This window comes from Mangifera indica, chromosome 9 (genome assembly GCF_011075055.1).
Source record: "Mangifera indica cultivar Alphonso chromosome 9, CATAS_Mindica_2.1, whole genome shotgun sequence".
Classification (NCBI taxonomy): domain Eukaryota; kingdom Viridiplantae; phylum Streptophyta; class Magnoliopsida; order Sapindales; family Anacardiaceae; genus Mangifera; species Mangifera indica.
This window is the reverse complement of record NC_058145.1, coordinates 6811404-6828958: the sequence shown is the minus strand read 5'-3', so window position 1 is coordinate 6828958 and position 17555 is coordinate 6811404. Positions and strand designations below refer to the sequence as shown.

General features: G+C 31.6%; 1 protein-coding gene across 2 annotated transcripts in view; it reads left to right on the top strand.

Moving 5' to 3' along the window:
• LOC123225488 (transcription initiation factor IIB-2) overlaps positions 1-13014 on the top strand; it is a 39585-nt gene extending 26571 nt beyond the window's left edge. The window contains exons 8-10 of one of the 2 annotated variants that reach the window (XR_006504131.1): positions 3929-3994; positions 9313-9427; positions 12808-13014. The gene's annotated coding sequence lies outside the window, so the exon portion shown is untranslated. The remainder of the gene's footprint in view (positions 1-3928; positions 3995-9312; positions 9428-12807) is intronic. The other variant, XR_006504130.1, reaches the window with a different exon arrangement.
• Positions 13015-17555: the final 4541 nt, after the last annotated feature.

The window sequence follows — 17555 nt, the reverse complement described above, 5'->3', positions numbered from 1 at the left end:
ATTCTCGGTTGTTAGTCCTGTAAATGATCCTCTAACAGCTACATCAAGTGCAGTTTTAATATGTTTGAGTACTCGACTATAAAATGTTTCTATCAATAACCAATTTAGGAGACCAAGATATAGGCAGTGCATTTGTAGATCCTTGTACCTTTCTTAAGCCTTGTATAACATCTCATCATCCTTTGTGGTAAAAGTGGTGATCTCGTTCCTAATTTTTGTTATTTTTCCTACTTGGAAAAATTTGGTTAGGAATGTTTGGGACAAAACATCCCATGTTGTGAAGGATTCTTGTGCTCTCAATTCAAGCTAAATAGTGGTTTTATCTTTGAATGAAAAGGGAAATAATCTTAATTTAACTAACTCGTCAAGTACTTCATTTAGTCTAAAGTTATTGTATATTTGCACAAACTTTGCTAGATGTGCATATTAGTTTTTAGATGTGTTCCTCTAAAATAATTTTGCTTAATCATATGTATGATAGACGACTTGATCTTGAAATTGTTGTTGTTGACTGGTGGTTGGATAACACTTGTTATGGTGTCTTGATTGGATGGTATGGTATAGTTTTAGAGTGTGCATGGTTGTGATGGCAAATTGACTACATTCTAAGTCAGATTTGCCTTAGGATTTTCCATCATGACGTTTTGTTCTTGTTTGCTTTTTCTCAGGTTTTGTATAGTTCTTTCAATCTTAAATTCAACTTTTTAGTTACCCTTAATCCAGTCATGTACTAGGCAAAGCCTTCAAGAGAAAAGAAAGAATTGATGAGATAAATTAAAATAAAATCCTTGGTCTAATAAAGCCTTGAATTATATTAACATTGATTTAAACTCTAATCCCCTGTAACAACGCCAACAACTTATGCATCTCACTAGCAAGTGCACAAGTTGTCAAATAATATAATATTTATCAATCTTGTAGGAATGTTAATGTTTAGTCTAGGAACCATTCATGTCATCGATTTTAGGGTATTTTATTTTGTATATAATCTTTCAAATAATTTATTAATAAAAAAGCAGTTCTTTTGTTCATATACATAAGTTGTTTCCTTTATTTGCAAAAATATAAAGTATGTGTATCAGTTGTCTGGATGACTCACTTAATACAAACTAAATCATCAAATTGTTCCCTATGGATGTGATATAACTTGAGCAATTATATCATATAGTACGCATACTGAATACCTTCGTTGATTGCCATGAGATGACATTAATGCAAGTGATGATGATAGTTATGTCATTAAGGCATTAATATGAATCAATAGTTAAAGAACCGTTTTTTAAACATAACCAATAATGATAAGCCACATGGTTATTAAATCGTAATCAATAACTTATCATATGATCATACTGATGTATGAAGTAACCCTTTAACTTAAGAGGTTATGGTCGGATCTGATATCAACACGTGTGATTCATGTGGTACACAAATACAGGGTTAACCACATTTCATACAAGAAACCACATTAATCATGTGTTATTTATATATACAGACGAATGATGATTAAGATGAGATTCATTGACTTAGAAAGTATTAGCCTCTCAATATTCATTAATTCGATTCAAATCTAAGTTCCAAAGAAACATCGATAAATATTAAAAATCAAAATCTTTGGCCAAACTATAATGTAAATCATGTGAAAGATGTTAGTAATGGTGTGTTCCAAATATTTAAATTAATTATTCGTAAAGAATCGAAAGTAGAACTTTGATGATCTATCAGTTTGAAATCAATCTGAATTAAACAAAAGAAGATATTACCTACACGAAATGTACAGTCGGAGATATTAGATTTGATAGAGAATTTTTTTTAATCATAGTTTTGCGGCTATAGTACATTGTTTAATGTTTACCATAATTATTGAGTTATTAGATGCACTTTCGGATCGTCTAAAAAAGAACTCATAGCTACGCCACGTTAAACATAAAGCTTCACACTAACAAATCAGGCTTTTAAGAGGGAGAATCAGTTATCCGGGCTTCGCTAGCACCTTCTAAAGGATAATGAAAATCATACAAATGTCAAATGTAACATTTTAAAAGTTAAGTTGTTAATGAGGAAGAATTACTATGGCTAAAATATATAATAGATATACATATACATGACAAATGTTTAAATCAAGATTTTTGTAGGCCAAAAGTAGAATTTTAGAAACTACTATTAACCACCATTATAAAAAAATAAAGTTAGTTCATTCTAAATATACTTAATCCATTTTTAAACTAAAATTCTATAGCGCCCATAGGTAAGCCCAAGGGTATACATGGTTATGTATGATTAGTAAAAAGTCAATTAGTGGATCAGATTGTGATAGCGATGAAACAAGAGGTTGCCTTAGTTATGCTACTAGACACACGATCGTATATGGTTTATACATGTCTGTGTATCACGTCCTAAAGATAAAATAAAAACGCGATAACCCTAATTCTCTTTAATTATCTTTCATAGCCGCAGAAAACAGAGAGTGAAAGAGAGAAAGGGTATTTTCATTGCCTGTTAAGCTACCGGTGATCACTAAAATCATTATAACTATGCAAGGGAAACATTTTTATTAGAGTCCAAGTAAGTGAAGTGGCTTCCCTTGTTTGATCATGAAAATTTTAAAATCCTCCTATTATATACATGATCTGGAGATGTTTAGATATAGTAGTGATGATTTTGTTGATGGTGACGTACGAATATAAAGAGTTGTATGCATGACAAATCTATTTATTATATGAATGCTTAGGTTTTGATTTGATTAATGCTTTAGAGCCATATATATGTTCTTTAATTAAATAAATCGTGTGAATGCCTAGAGTGTGTAGAGATTTTTTTGTGTGCCTTAAAAGAAGTAATCTTGTTGGAATTGTGATCGAAGAAGCATAGGTGCAATTTCCAGATCATAACACATGGCGACATATGGCCTTATACATGCTCGTATATCGTTACAAAAATTTTGAAAGTCTGAAGATCCTACACTTATTTTAAGGGATAATATGCACAGTTGTGCGGTATGAGACACATGCCTTTGTATGGCCTTTTAAAAGTGGATGACGTGCATAAGAAGACACATGGCTTGCACACATGTGTCATCGTTCATGGGAGTATACCTAAGTCAACTCCTCATGCGCATCTACTCTATGTATGACCGTGTATTGAATGACACACACCCATGTACATGGGTTAGAAGGCACACAGGTATAGGTGGAGAAACACATAACCATGTATTCTTAGACAAAGACAATGGATAATTATACTCTTATGCTATGTGCATAGAAAGAGAGAGTTAAGCAAAAAGAATAATAAGCTATTAGAAGACAAGGAATTCAAGAAAGACATAGATAAGATGTCTAATTGTATGGATAACGACACAAATTCAAAATGAGTCAAAAGTCAACAACCTTAAAACTAGTGTCACACAACTAGATAGTCACCAACTATGTGTTTAAGTGAAGGTAATTGTGAAAGCAATAGGGTTAGATACCTATGAGATGCATCATGCATTTGACGCTAAGACGCATAGCTATCTAGTTTAGTTTAGGTATGCATGGCAAGGATATGGCTTTAGATATTCCTTACTTGATCAACCAGATGCATCACATATGTACCAAAGGTAGGGTTATCTCCATATAGTTAGTCAGTAGTTTTAATTAGCTCATATGCTAAGGAAAAAAGTTGTTATAAGAGACTTTCCTATATTATCAAGGTGTCCCAGTTTGACATGTGCGTAAGACACAAAGTAACTTTCACCAAGGCATCAGATATACCAATTTTAGCTTGGGTCTATAGATGATCCATGTTAAGGCACCAAGGTACTATAGTGTGATCACATTTAACTTGCAAGTGGAACATAAGTTTTACCATCAGTTATTTATAATAGATTTGGGTGTTGAAAGGTCACCACTTATTGAGTTTTACTCACGTATTTCCTTTTGTATGTTTGCAGGTAAAGGCGAGTAGTAACTTAGCCAGGGGATTCAACATTCCAGTTAGCAGCTATACCATTAGAGGGGTATTTTTTTACTTAGTTTTCATCAGACATATAGTTTATTATTTTTATTATTATCATTTTTATTATTGTCATTATAGCTATTATTTTCAAACACATGATATCATATGGTATTGATTAATAAAATATTTTTATTACATAATATTTTTGCCCACATTATAAGTATTATCATGCATTAAAATTTTCAAATAGTTCAATTATGCTTTTGGTATATTTCTCTCAAGGGTATATATCTAGAGAGAGGTATTATATTTATGGTATCACAACATGAGCTTAATACCAAAAAAAGGTTTAAAGTTTTATGTGTTTGAAAAATGTATATAAAGTTAAGTAAGAAAGTAACCTTTCATGTAATGTCGACTACCTTCGCATGCTTACCACTATAAGTATAATATACATTCCTCCAGTTTAAAGTAATATATGCCAAAAGGTTATTGTGATTTCAGGATAAAGAGATCCAAAAAGTTAATCAGAGATGCCTTAGGGGTCCTTAGTCAGGAAATGAGCCAAACAGAGGCTCGGGAACAGGTATTCGATATGCCAGTTACACCTTTTGTTAATAGTGTTGTCATTTACTAGATTATGGAAGAGATTTTGAGATATAACAAAAAGGTGTTAGCTAGTGTGGGGTATCTAACCCAAGCCCCTTCAATGCCAAAGCAACATTTAGATACAGAAACACCCTCTTAGTAGAGTAGAGGGAGTATAAGAGCACTTTAAGTAGAGATTAGACATAGCAGCAAAGGACAAACGCATCTTATTTACAACTTGTCTAGTCGTCATCAACCACTAGATTTCAAAGGTAATGTAATGTTATGGGGACTACCAACTGAGAAGTGCCTAAAGGTAGTAGAGGATGTTATAAGGATCTACTCAATGACGTATGTTGATAAGATACAGTATGTCAGTCTCCTATTGAAAAATGACTTTAAAGTCTAGTTACAGATGCTAAAAGGGATCCATTGAGTTTCAAAGATGTCATAGGCAAACTTCAGACAAGTCTTTGAGTTAGAGTATGTTTCAGCTAATGTCATATATGTGAAGGCCCAAGAGTTCCTTCGTCTAAGGCAGAGGAACATGTTGGTCAAAGACTTCTCAATTAAGCTAAACTCGTTGGCCAAGTATGCTCTCGTCATGGTTAATTCAGAGAGAGGTAAATTGGATATGTTCATGGGAGAGTTAAAGCCAAACATAGTCAATGATGTGATGGTATAAGATAATCCTTCTAAGACTTTTTTAGAGGCTTTCAATTGAGCATTGAGATTTAAGATCATAAGGTAACGTATGTCTAGGAATAAAGAGCTGTCATAGGAGCCTGTACCACTAGCCCTAGTGTAAAGACAAAATTAGCTGACTAATGAAGGCGGTAGAGGTAAGAGGCCCTTTCAACCTAAGAATAAGAACTAGAAATGTAAGAAATAAAGAAAAGAAGAGCAGCCTAAACACGATGGTTCCCTTGCATGTCATAGATGTGGCAAAAGGCACACCAACAAGTGTTTAGCCTAACAGAAGATATGCTACAAATGTAAACAATCAGGATATTTTGCCAGATAGTATATAGCCCCAATCACTGGGCTAATCCTAGTAGAGTAAACGGTTAGGGGAAGATAAGCATGAGTATTCGTAACTACTAACACATAGGCAAATGTTAGCCCTATAACTATGATAGATTAGATATTGTTTCATTCTTGTCATTTATATGCTTTAATTAACTTTGGTGCAACGTATTATTTTATTGATAAAGGCATAGTTGAGAAATTAGGACTAGAGCTTTTGGTTGTCCCTTATATTAGAATAAATATGCCATATGGGGACTAGGTTCACAACAGTTTAATATTGGTAAGGGAGACAAACTTCTTAAGAGGCTATGCCAGAGTTATGGATTTGATAATCATAGACATGTCAAACTTCGATGTGATACTGGACATAAACTTCCTAAGTAGACATGAAGCAAAAATAGACTGTGGAAGAAGAAAGTTAGATTCAGTATAGTAAGGGTGAGATGTTCATATTTAGAGAGGGTTGAATCCTTAACATGATGATTAGCAGTATTAAGGCTAATAAGATGTTAAGTAAGGGGTGTATGACATTTGGTGCACATGATTCAGAAATTAGCAGAGATAGTTTTAGGTATAAAATATACTCTAGTGATGCAAGAGTTTCTAGATGTATTCCCTAATAAGCTTATAGGGTTAACACTAGAAAGGAAGTCAGAGTTTAACATTGAGTTGGCCTTGAGAACAACACCAATTTCTAAAGCCCTTTATAGAATAACCTTAATTGAATTACAAGAACTAAAGAAACAGTTACAAGAACTATTAGATAGTAACTTTATCAGACTAAACCACTCACTATAGAGTGCATTGATCCTCTTCGTAAAAAAAGAAAAATAGATTAATGAGGATGTCTATTAACGATAAAAAGTTGAATAAGGCGATGATAAATAATTAGTATTCACTTTTAAGGATTGATGATTTATTTGACCAACTCAAAAATGTATCAATATTCTTTAAGATAAACTTGAGGTCGGGGTATCACCAAGTCAGAGTAGCACAATAAGATATGCCCAAGACTGCTTATAGAACCAGATATGGGCACTATAAGTTTGTGGTCATACCCTTCGGATTGATCAATGCCTTGACAATAGTTATGGACCTAATGAATAAGGTGTTCTAGGATTGTTTGGATAAGTTCTTGGTGGTATTCATTGATGACATCTTGGCCAACTTTAGAACTTGAGAAAAACATGAGTAGTACTTGAGATTTTTGCTTCAAAGGCTAAGAGAGAGGTAACTGTTCGTAAAGTTCTCTAAATGTGAGTTTTAGTTAGATAGAGTAGCATTTCTAGGTCATGTGGTTTCAATAGATAACATATTAGTAGACCTCAACAAAATTAAGGTAGTGTTAGAATAGCAGAGGCCTAAGACTGCTAGAGAGGTCAAAAATTTTCTACTATTGGCAGGTTATTACAGAACTTTTGTTAAGGGATTCACTAAGTTAGCTCAACCTCTTACAGAGTTAACATGTAGAAAGATTCCTTTTAGATGGTTAGAGGTTGACGAATAGAGTTTCCAAGAATTGAAAAGGAGATTGACCTCAACTCTTATATTTGCCTTACTAAAGGAGTGTAAGGACTATGATTTATACATAGTTACCTCACATCAGGGTTTTAGAGCTTATACTTCCTATCAATTAAAGGAGTATGAGCTCAGATACCCCATTCATGATCTTGAGTTGGTAGTTATGGTATTTGCACTTAAGTTATGGTAACACTACCTATATAAGGTAAAAAGTAACATCTACACGGATTATAAGAGTTTTGAATATTTCTTCAGTCGAAAAGAATTGAACATGAGAGAGAGACGGTGGTTAGAGTTGGTAAAAGACTATGATTGTGAGATTAAGTAACACCCAGGTAAAGCCAATGTAGTTATAGATGCCTCAAGTAGAAAAGTGTTCCTATCATAGATTATTGCCTACTGTGAGTTATAGCAAGAATTAGTGAGAAAGCAGACTGAGGTAATCATAAGGCAATTGGTAGATCTCCAGATTCAATCGACCTTTTTGAATGAGATCTATACAATATAAGCTTGAAATAAGGGATGTTTACAGATTAGACAAAAGATGGTCAAGAATACTAAAACTAGGTTCAGTATGGTAAAAGACATCCCAAAGTTTCGAGGGAGGACATGTGTTCCCTAATAATATAGTTTAAGAGATAAGATCTTAGCAAAGGCATACAATTCCTTTCACATGACCCATATGGGAATGTAAAGATGTATTAGGATTTGAGGAAGATGTTTTAGTAGCCAAGAATAAAGAAGGACATTATAGACTTTGTGGCTAATTACCTTGTGTGTCAATAAGTTAAGGCTGAACATCAGATATTATCTAGACTTTTGTAGCCTTTTAACATTCCTGAATGGAAGTGGGAATAAATATCGATAAATTTCATGGTTAGATTGCCAAGGGTCAAATGTGGCTATAATGCATTATGGATTATAATGGATCAGTTGACCAAGTCGGTACATTTCATAGTAGTTGAGCCACCATAAGTATTGATCAGTTAGGTCAAATCTATATGAGGGAGATTGTCAAATTTTATGGAGTATTTAGGATGATAGTATCAAATCGAGACATCGAATTTGTCTTAGTTTTTTAACAGAGTATATAGAAATCTTTAGTTATGACATTGGCATTCAACATAACATATCATCCCAAATCGATAAATAGATTGAGAGAGTTAACCAAGTGATTGAGAATATGTTGAAGGCTTGTTGCCTAGACAAAGGAAAAAGTTAGATAGATCTGTTACCATTGATAGAGTTTACTTATAATAATAGTTACCAGACAACCATTAAGATGGCTTCTTATAAGGCTTTGTATGGCAGAAAATGTAGATCACTATTTTACTAGGATGAAATAGAAGAAAAAGATGTCTTAGCTTAGTCATTGGGACCCGAGTTGACCTAAAAGATGATTAAGGATATGAGGATGCTCAAAGAGAGGATGAAGTAAGTCCAAGACCATTAGAAGAGTTACGTATATTAGAGGAGACATGATATTGAGTTTTAGGTGGGTGATAAAATGTTCATCAGAATAGCCCCTTATAGGTATGTTATGAGATTCGATAGGAAAGACAATCTAGCATCAAGATTTATGGGACCTTTAAAGGTATTAGAGCATGTAGGTGAGGTTGCCTACTGATTTGCACTATCAACGAGCATGGATCACATTCATAATGTGTTTTATGTATCGTTGTTACACAAGTACATTAGTGACTCCACCCATATGCTCAATGTTAAAGATGTCAAGCTAGAGGATGATATGGTCTACGAGAAACATCTAGTTTAGATTTTAGATAGATAAGTTAAAGAGTTCAAACATAAACAAATTCCCCTGGTAAAGGTTCTTTGGAGGAATCAATAAGTTGAGGAGGTTACGTGGGAGATTGAGCATGATATGCAGTAAAGGTTCCCACATCTGTTAAAGTGAATTTTGAGGACGAAATTCATATTACAAGGGAAGGATTGTAACACCTACAAGTAAGTCTAAAGGCATTTCAATCTTTTTCCTAGTTTTTAAATTTAGGGATTAATGATTTTCAAGGATACACATCTATGTATGCAGGTATACACAGACGTGTATTGTCAGGAGAAAGTCAATTAGTGGATTAAATTGTAATCGTGGCAAAACATGAGGTTGTCTTGGTTATGCAACTAGACACATGACCGTGTATGGTTTATACACGTCTATGTATCACATCTTGGAGATAAAATAAAAATGCGATAAATCTAATTCTTTTCAATTATCTTTCATAGTTGCAGAAAACAAAGTGTGTAAGAGAGAGAAGGGTATTTTCATCACTTATGAAGTCGCCAATGATCATTAGAATCATTGTAATGGTGCAAGGGAAATGTTTTCACCCGATTCCAAGTAAGTGGAAAGGCTTCCCTTGTTTTATCATGAAAATTTTGGAATGTTTTTGTTATATACATGATCTAGGGGTGTTTAAATATAGTAGTGATGATTTTGTCGATGGTGATATATGAACATGAAGAGTTATATGCATGACAAATCTATTGATTGTATGAATGTTTAGGTTTTGATTTGATTAATGTTTTAAAGTCATGTATGTGTTCTTTGTTTAAATAAATTTTGTGAATATCATGCCTAAGGTGTGCAAATACTTTTGTGTGTGCCATAGAAGTAGTCTTATTGGAATTACAATCGAAAAAGCATAGAAACCCTAAGGTACGATTTTCAAATCGTAACACACGGATGTGTGTGGCCCTATACATACCTGTGTTTCATTCTAGAAATTTTAAAGTCCAAAGATCTTACACTCATTTTGAGGGAAGATATGCATGATCGTGTAGTATGAGACACGTGTTTATGTATAGCTTTCCAAAAGTGGACGACATACGCCAAAAGACATGTGGTTTGCACACATAGATCATCATGCATGAAAGTATGTCTAAGTCAACTCCTTATGTGCATCTACTCTATGTACAATCGTGTATTTAGTGACACACACCCGTGTACATAGGTTAGAAGGTAAAGGGTGTGATTAGAGAACCACACATCCATGTACCCCTAAACAAAGACAAAGGATGAGTATACCTATTGGTTATATGCATAGAAGGGAAAGTTAAGTAAAAAGAATATTAAGCTATTAGAGGACAAGGATGATTATACCTATAGGCTATATGCATAGATAAGGTGCCCAACTGTGTAAATGATAGTACAAACTCAAATCGAGCTAAAAGTTAACAACTTTAAAGCTAGTGCCATATAACTAGATAATCACTAATTATATGCATAAGTGATGGTAATTGTGAAAATAGTATGGTTGGATACCTTTAAGATGCATCATGCACTGGACGCTAAGGTACATAAGCACTTAGTTCAGTTCAGGTATGCATGGTAAGGGAAAGAGTTGCTATTAGAGATTTCCTCGTGTGATCAAAGTATTCCAATTAGATAGCCCAATAGGCCATTTGACATGTGCGCAAGACATAATAATAGTTTTCACCAAGGCATCAAATATATTGATTTTAGCTTGGGTCTTCATAATTTTTGTGGTCGATCCATGCCAAGCACCAAGGTGTTATAGTATAACCATACTGAGCTTACAAGTGGAACACAAGTTTTACCATCAATTATTTATAATAGTTTTGGGTGTCGAAAGGTCACCATTTACTGAGTTTTACTTACATGTTTTCTTTTGTATGTTTGTAAGTAAAGGTGAGTAGCGGGTAGACGAGGGATCTAGTTAACAGCTATATAAGGAGAGGGGCCTCTTATTACTGAGTTTTCATCAAAGATATAGTTTATTATTTTTATTATTATCATTTTTATTACTGCCATTGTTGCTAGTATTTCAAACACATGATATCACATGAGTATTGATTAATAAAGTATTTTTATTACATCACCTTTTTGCATGTTTTATAATTATGACCAAACATTAAAGTTTTTAAATATTTCAGTTGTGCATGCCTCTTTTGGTATATTCTCTTTAGAGTGTGTTTGGTTGAGGGGGATTAAAGATTACTCTAGCAATTTATTTTTTATTACTTATATTGCCTTGTTTAGTTTATAAGTAATAAATAATTCTGATAATCTTCTATTATCAATAGTGATGTGACAGATAATATAAGAGGTAATCTGATTACCATCTCCATCTTAAGTATTAAAAGATTACTAATTTAATCTTGATTTTATTATAATATATAATTTATTTATTAATTTTTTTAGTACAAAAATAATCATATTTTCAATTAATATAAAAATAACATAAAAAATATTTTAGAATAATTATATCATAGGGTATTTAAATAAAATAATATACTAATATTCTTTTATTACCTCTAACGAAACATAATAATTATTTATACTTATCTATTTTTACCAAACATAGTAATAATTTATACCTAGTAATCTTTAAAGTACTCTATTTTTAAGTTAATATTTCAATTTTAGTTTTGGAGGTCTTATAAGTGGGAGACTCATTCTATCATCCTATATCTATATAGGAGGCAAAAAAGTAGGTAAAAGTTTCATTTTTTTCTTATATGCCTTAATCATGTTTTGATTTTTGTTCTATCTATATGCATGACATTTTTTGCATCTTCTTTTTCATCTATCATTTTTATGGGATTAGGAAATCAACCATTACATAGTTCAAGCCACACCCTAACTAAAGAGTAGAGAGAGAAGAGAGTTTTAGTCATCGAAGATAAGCTTAGATCACTGAAAAAACCATCAGCCTTAATTGTTGTAAGTCAATTAAGTATGGTGACTTTGTGTCTTGCTATCCAATGAGAAAATATTCTTGATCTTTTGTTGCATAACCATGATTATTTAAGATGTTTTGGGTATGTGAAAATGTCTTTTACGCTGGATTATTTAGACTGTATGATTGACTATCATAAGTGGCAGTATTATTAGTTGATATTTATATGTGACTTTCCAAAAGTGGATGTCATGCTTAAAAAGAGGCATACGGGGGTGCACCTTAGGCACACAACTTTGTAGTTAGTGAAAAGACTATTTTACCCTTAGTTTAAGGATAATAATAGAGAACAAAAAGAAAAATCAAAGAATAAGAGACTTTAGTAAGAAAGACAAGATTGCTATAGTCAGAAAGAGTGTTTGACTATGTAGGAGATGACATGTGACTCTAACCGAGTTAGATCTAAGTTGAAAATCATAAAAGTTAAGAAAAGTGGTTCACATCTATTTAGCCACTAGTTAAAAGTGGTAAGATACGTGAAAACAATAAGGTTTGATACTCATGAGATGCATCATAAACTCGACGTCAAGACACATATCCATTTAGTTCAATTCAAGTATGCATAGTAAAAATTATGAGCTTTTTGTTATTCCTCACATGGTTAGTAGGATGCATCACATATGTACCCGTGGTGGAGACCATCTCATGATGGTTTAGATAGTAGTTTCACTTAGCTTATGTGATAAGGAAAAAGACTACAACTAGATTTTTTCATATGACCAAAGTGTCCTAATTAACTAGCATAATAGGTTGTATGACATATGTGCAAGGCACGATAGATGGTGACACATAATATGTCTTATGCTTTCACTAGGATATCAAATATGTTGATTTCAGCTTAGGCCTTAGTAACCTTTGTGATAACCTACATTAAGGCACAAAGGTGTCGAGTTGTAACTATATTTAGATTCACAAATAGAATACAGGTTTATCAATTTATATGTGTATTCAGGGTGTCGAGAGGTCATCGACTTACTCAGCGTTTTCACTCACACATTTTTTTTGTTTTGTTTTGTAGGTAGATGTGAGTCACAGGGCATGTGGGGGAGCCAGTGGTCTAGTCGAGAAGTTGCATAAGGGCGAAGGGCAAAAACATTAGTTTTAGATTTTACCTTGCTTTTGTACTTGTGTTTTAGTTATGCACATTATAAATTTTTAGTCATTTCTTTTCAGACATCAATTGTAACAATGCCATGACTATTTTATAAATTGAGGTATTTATTCATATTTCACCTTTTTGCATGCTTGAGTATTTATTATCGTGCATTAAATTACAAGGTTTTAAATAAAGTCTAGTTGTGCACATCTCTTTTGGTGATATTTTAGGTAAAGATATGTATCTGAAAAGTAATGTTACAAATAAACTTAAGTAAAAACAACAGAAAAGACAAGAATGCCCTTGGGCTTACCTATGGATGTTACATTAATCGAGTTTATGCTTAACATGGATATTGAGGTGCAACTTTCAGATGGTTGGATAATGTCTTATCTAAGCCATGCAAAGAACGAAGGAGCCACTTAATGCAGGTATATGATTTCTAACACCTTATGGATGTTGAAGTATGTTCATGAATCATATATTCAAAATGAGATCTTAGACTAGGTTTTTAAGATTATTTGTTTTTAAAGTTTCAAATTCCGTTACACTGTCGATTATTAGTGCCCTTTAGAACCTTTATAAATTGGTTCAATCCTCTAGTTTGATGGAAATCTCAATTATACAATAGAAACTACATCCATTTTTCTTTACGTTATCCAAGAAATAACAAATAGGTGATTTTCTTACTCTGAAGAAAAATTTCCCTCATAGGCAACAATCTTCAATATTTTTTAAAGATTGAAGAATCTACTAGGCATAATCTTTTTTCATAGAACATTTAAAAGATATACTTTTAGTATCCCTAAGAATACAAAGATCTTTAGTGTCATATTGCAGAATCCATACTTACCAAAAAGAAATATATTATAGAAACTAATGGTACCATACCATTAGAAAGATGGCCTTTATAATCATAAAAAAAAGCATTGGAAAATTTTCATTCACCTTTTCCCAAGATGTGTGAAGAAAACATCAGTATGTATTTGACATATCAAGCTTGACCATCATCAAAGCAGTTCACAACTTATAAATCACACCTATCTTTCAAAGTTAAAGTTTTGGCCTTAATAACAAGTGCTAACTCATAATCAAACTTAGACTCATTGACTTTACCAAACCATTAAGAGAATCATTCTAACAATTTCAAGATACCCAAGACCCTTAAATCCTGGATGTCTTACTTTTACAAAAGCATCTAAATGATTCCCAAAAAAACACTAAGCCATAGCGTGATGATTTCTTATCTAATGGATTCTCACTTTGATAAGGAAACAACATGGTCGACTGCAACATATTGTGGGACAATAATTTTAATAATTTTTTGCCTATTGAAAATAAAATAATGTTTTTATTTAATCTTTTTCTAAACTTTTTCTTTGGGCAAAACCTTTGGTAGAATTATTTGATGTAATTTTTTGAGCAACCATCACTTTTTTAAGGTGTATGATTCATGCTTGCTACTTTATGAGGACCACTTACATCAGAAACTCTAATATATGATCTCAGATCATGATATGGGACTTGTTTTATAGTTTATAAGAGTCACACAGGAAGCGGATTTTGTTTTCCCTTTTTATAACATAAAATCTCAAGTTTAAGGGCTTTTAATCATATGTTTAGGTGTTATTGCTTGAATTTGTAAAGTTATTAGTTAGTGCAATGAGGGGGCTAACTTGCCAAGGTATTTCTACGAGAGTGTTGAAATGACATCGCAACAATGACTATTAGCTAAACAAAGCCAGACAATAAGGCCTAAATAGATAGGTAAAATCCTTAAACTTGAGCTAATTCATTATAGAAGGGGGAAACAAAATTCTTTTTAAACGAGACTCTTATGGACTGTGGAATGACTCCCTTACGCAGACTAGACATTATACATTAGAATATGTGATATGCAAAATCTGAAAAAAATGCAAACACAAATTATTCTCCCTAAAAAAGGTCAAATGATTATTTCCCATTCAAGGTTTGATTAAATGACTACTCCCACCTGTTAAGTTTGAAAAAGTTAATTTCTCACCTATCTATTAAATTTTTTAATAAATTCTGATAACTTTTTTTTTTTGTAAAATTACTAAAAAGACGAAAAAGTTTTCAAGGTAAATAACACTTTACTCCCAAAATTTTATTAAATAATTTTATATCCTAATTTATATTAATTTTAATAAAAAATGATAAAAAATTATTTATATAAATATAGATAGAAGTGTCAATAGCGTATAATCATATGTTGAGAATAAATTATAAATTTTTAAAATATTATGAGTGTAATAAAATTTTAATGGGGTTTTTCAAAATTTGAAGAAATATTTTGAGTATTTATAAAAAAAATTAAATTTCAATATACCTTTAAGTAGTTTTAAAATTGACAATTACACCCTTAAAATACACAATAAATAAGAGATATAAAATCATATTATAAATTACTAAAAGTATATTATATTTTTAAAAGGGAAATTAAATTAAATACCCATTTTATTTTTTTATTAAGCAAAAATGCCCTAAATAATTTTTAAAATATCAAAACTACCTTTCACCACATCTATATAAACCTTTTCACTCTCACTCTCATTACATACACTTTTTATATCACTCAAACACTCACTCTCACTCTTATTTTTACTCAATATCAATTACTATGGGTTTGTTCAAAAAAAAGAAATTCGTATTTCTAAATTTGAGTTGAAAAAAGTCAATTCATAAGAAAAAGGTATTGATATGAATTTTAACTCAAAACTTAATTTTATTTGTTAAATCTAGTTCGTATGTCATCTAAAAGGGTATTTGGATATTTGATAATAATTTAGGGGTTAAACAAAATGTTAAAAAAATATGAGGGCATTTTGATATACATAATATATATAGGATTTAAATAACATGTTAAGAATAGATAGATGCACTTTAATATATGACAACATACAATGGTGTAAAATGAAATATTAGATAATTATGGGAGTGTAAATGAAATGTTATGAAAATATAGGGGTATTTTGATATTAAACATTGTAAAAATGTTGTAAATGAAATATTAGTAATAGATAGATACATTTTGATACAAGACAACATATAAAGGTGTTAAATGAAATGTTAGATAATTATAGGGATTGAATGAAATGTTAGAAAATTATGGGGGTATTTTGATATTAAACATTATAAGACGATTTTAAATGATATGTTAAGAGTAGATAGGTATATTTCTATACAAGACAACATGTGAGGGTGTTATATGAAATATTCAATAATTATAGGGGTTAATTATAATATTAAAAAAATACAGGGTTTTTTTGATATTAAACATTGTAAGATGATTTTAAATGACATATTAGAAGTAGATAGATGCATTTTGAGAGAACACAACATTTACAGGTGTTAAATGAAATGTTACATAATTATAAGGGGTTAAATGAATGTTAAAGAAATATGGGGGTATTTTGATATCAAACATTATAAGAACGTTTTAAATAAAATGTTAGGAATAGATAGATACATTTTGATATAAAACAATATGTAAGGGTGTTATATGAAATGTTAGATAAGTATAGGGGGCTAATTAAAATTTTATAAAAATATGAAGAGCATTTTAATATTAAAAATTTTCAGACGGTTTTAAATAACATATTATGAGTAGTTTGAGACATTTTGAAAAATTATAGGTAGCATATATATCAATAAGTGGTTATTGTGAATTTTTTCTTATAAATGTTTAATTTTTCCTAAAACTTTGTTATTGTAGGATTGATAATTAAAATAACTGGTTATACGTTGGTTCGTTTCTAAGGAGAATGGATTCAATATGATGACAACACAATGAAATATGTTGGAGGATATAAACAATTAATTAAAATTCCCTTAGGGACAACATTTGAAGGATTCATTCAATTTTTGTGTGAGCATTGTGGTCTTGATCCAATTAGAAACTATTTTCAACTATCTATGAAGCCAAGAAAAATTGAGCTCAACTACCTAATACAAATCCAAAATGATGAAGATATCTAAGGTCTTATCAATATGTCTTAATACTTCTAGAAATATATTCCTGTTTTTGTTACATGTACCCTGATTGAAGGACAGGAAGAAGAAAAAGAAGAAGAACAAATTAGTGAAGTTAAAAAAGAATATGATTTGGAAGACTTAATTGATTTCAGTAACGATGCATTGTATATTGCAAATGGATGGGCTCATGGAGAGAAAGATAAGGTTCCCAACTGGGGTGACTTTAAAGGGAACGACATGACTGATATTCTTCTTAATGAGTCAGAGTCCGAGCATATGTCATTTGTTATCAGGGGTATAAATAGTTTAAAACTTGAAAATCCTATCCTGGGTGATAGAAATGTATTTCTATTTTTGTTACATGTACCCTAATTAAAGGACAAGAAGAAGAACAAATTAGTGAAGTTAAAAATGAATACGATTTAGAAGATTTTATTGATTTCAGTGACAATGCATTGTATATTGCAAATGAATAGGCTCATGGAGAGAAAGATAGGGTTCCTAACTAAGGTGACTTTGAAGGGAACAACATGACTGATATTCTTCTTGATGAGTCTGAGTCTGAGTCTGAGCATATGTCACATGTTATATCAGGGTTATAAATAGTTTAAAGCTTAAAAATCTTATCTTGGGTGGCAAAAATTATTCTAGGCCATTTTTTGACAATGTCCCAA